We start from the raw sequence: 2034 nt of genomic DNA, 5'->3' as shown, positions 1-2034 counted from the left end.
CAAAGACATTATTTCTCTTTATAATAACCATAAAATCGATTCACTGCTAATGGCACTCTGAAGTCACAGGAGGTTAACACACAGAGTTTGAACACATCTTCAAATTATTAGGGAGGTGTTTAATGTTTGAGCAGTTAGCATCCTAATAAAAATAAAAATGTTGAGTAAATAATTCAATTATTGGAAATAATGGCAAGTAATATGCTAGTAAAAAAAAAGAAATAAAAAACCCTTGCTGCCCAGCAGCCTTACAGTAAACAAGTCTATTTTGACAGCAAAAATTTCCTGACTCTCCCATACCCACATTTGTTCCTGGATTACCCATTTTCTCTTATTCCCAACAGTGACCTCTTCTATCAGCTTTGCTTGCATCCCAGTCCATCAGTTAGGTCCATGCCTGCATTCATGATTCTTCAGTATCTTTTCCACAGAAAATCCTTGCAGAGACTATCTAGAGTATAAAACCTGTCAGCTCTTCTGTTTCCTTCTAATAATACTTAACGTTTAAATAGAAACCAATACTTCATGTTAGTTCCTTTATGTTCACCTGTACTGCTGTAAATAAATAGCCTATATGAGGCCCCAGTGCTGTGCAGTCACACAAAGCCTGCAGTCATATCCCTCCTTCTTATCGCAGGTAACTTGCTTAATGGCTGCTTTGCTGATAAGCTAATGTACCTACCCCTGCTGCAGAAATACTTGCACCTCCATAGAGGAGTGGAGAAGAGCTCTGGTTATTGTAGTGCATTTCAGCTCAATGGCCTGTTGCTTCAGTTTCCTCCAAAAATCTTGGTGATCCAACAGTGGGTTGCACGCTTACCAAACGATTAATGATGGAGAAATATTCCATTTTCTTTTACTGATTTAATTTTTCTCATAACTGACACCGAAGGGAAAACTAACCAAACAAAAGTCCAACATACTCTATGCCATCATGCTTCAGTTTAGCCATCTGTAGAAAACTGTAAAAATATTTTGCTGACAAACCTTCACATACGCTATTTGGTGTCCATTAACTTACAATCAGAACTGAAGGATCCAGGTCTCAGTCTGTGAGGCTGAGGAGAGGATAAAATAACTGGTGACATAATGGACCTGTAGGAGGGACTGTGTCAGCAGGCTTGGGTCACAGGGAAGCTGCTTTTGCTTTGGCTGGGTGCCAGGAGGGTGCCACGTTCTCTCCCAGGGAGAAAGTCTGGGAGGAAGGACAAAAGAGTTAAACATTCATGTGGGAACTTACTCATGTGGATGTATACATGTGTAAGGAAGAAAATGTTTTTGCTGATTTGTGGTGTTCAGCCATGTGCTAGAGAAGTTAATTTTGGGGTAGCTCTCAGGATGTTGAGCCTGGACTGGCATTCTTCCATTTTTGAAATTTTTAAAGTAGAATTAAATACAGAGCTTATACACAATTTTGTATTTCTTGTTTCACAAAGTAAGCAAGCCTGCAATATCTATTTAAAGAATAAAGGAAGGAAGGCAGTATGGATTTGTTATGTCAACTGAAAGTTGTCAGTGCAAATAACTGCTAGTTCTATTTTTGCATACAATTAGGAATTGGAAAGCTTGTGCAATTTTTTTTAGGGGTTGCTAACATGGGGCTGATCCCAGCTGCCAAACAGGGTGGAATGACTGCATTAAAAAAAAAAAAAAAAAAATTAAAAAATGTCCTTGACTGTGGAATTGCCTGTGCTTTCTTGTCAGCTACCTAATTTCAAGGCTAAAGCTGACCAGGAGCATCTAACTTCAAAAAATGTCATTTAAAACCAGGGATATGATACTGTAAATAGGCAATCTGTATGGGTGACACTGCTGTCATTTTAAAATTCTTGAAAGTTTTGCATATAGAGCTGCTGCTGCAACAGACCCTTAGGCATTACTGGTGACTTCCACAATAAAATAGCAAGCTTTGCAAGTCAAATGGCTTTTTCAAAAGGCTGATGTGGTAAGCTGAGCTAGAAGCTCTGAAACAAGCAGTCTGCTTATGTGTTGGTTTTCATCACCAGCCATCAACAACAAGGAGAGGAATCCCAT

This window comes from Fulmarus glacialis, unplaced genomic scaffold (assembly GCF_000690835.1).
Source record: "Fulmarus glacialis isolate BGI_N327 unplaced genomic scaffold, ASM69083v1 scaffold47544, whole genome shotgun sequence".
NCBI classification, from domain to species: domain Eukaryota; kingdom Metazoa; phylum Chordata; class Aves; order Procellariiformes; family Procellariidae; genus Fulmarus; species Fulmarus glacialis.
The sequence above is the reverse complement of the archived record's forward strand: the minus strand, read 5'-3'. Positions refer to the sequence as shown.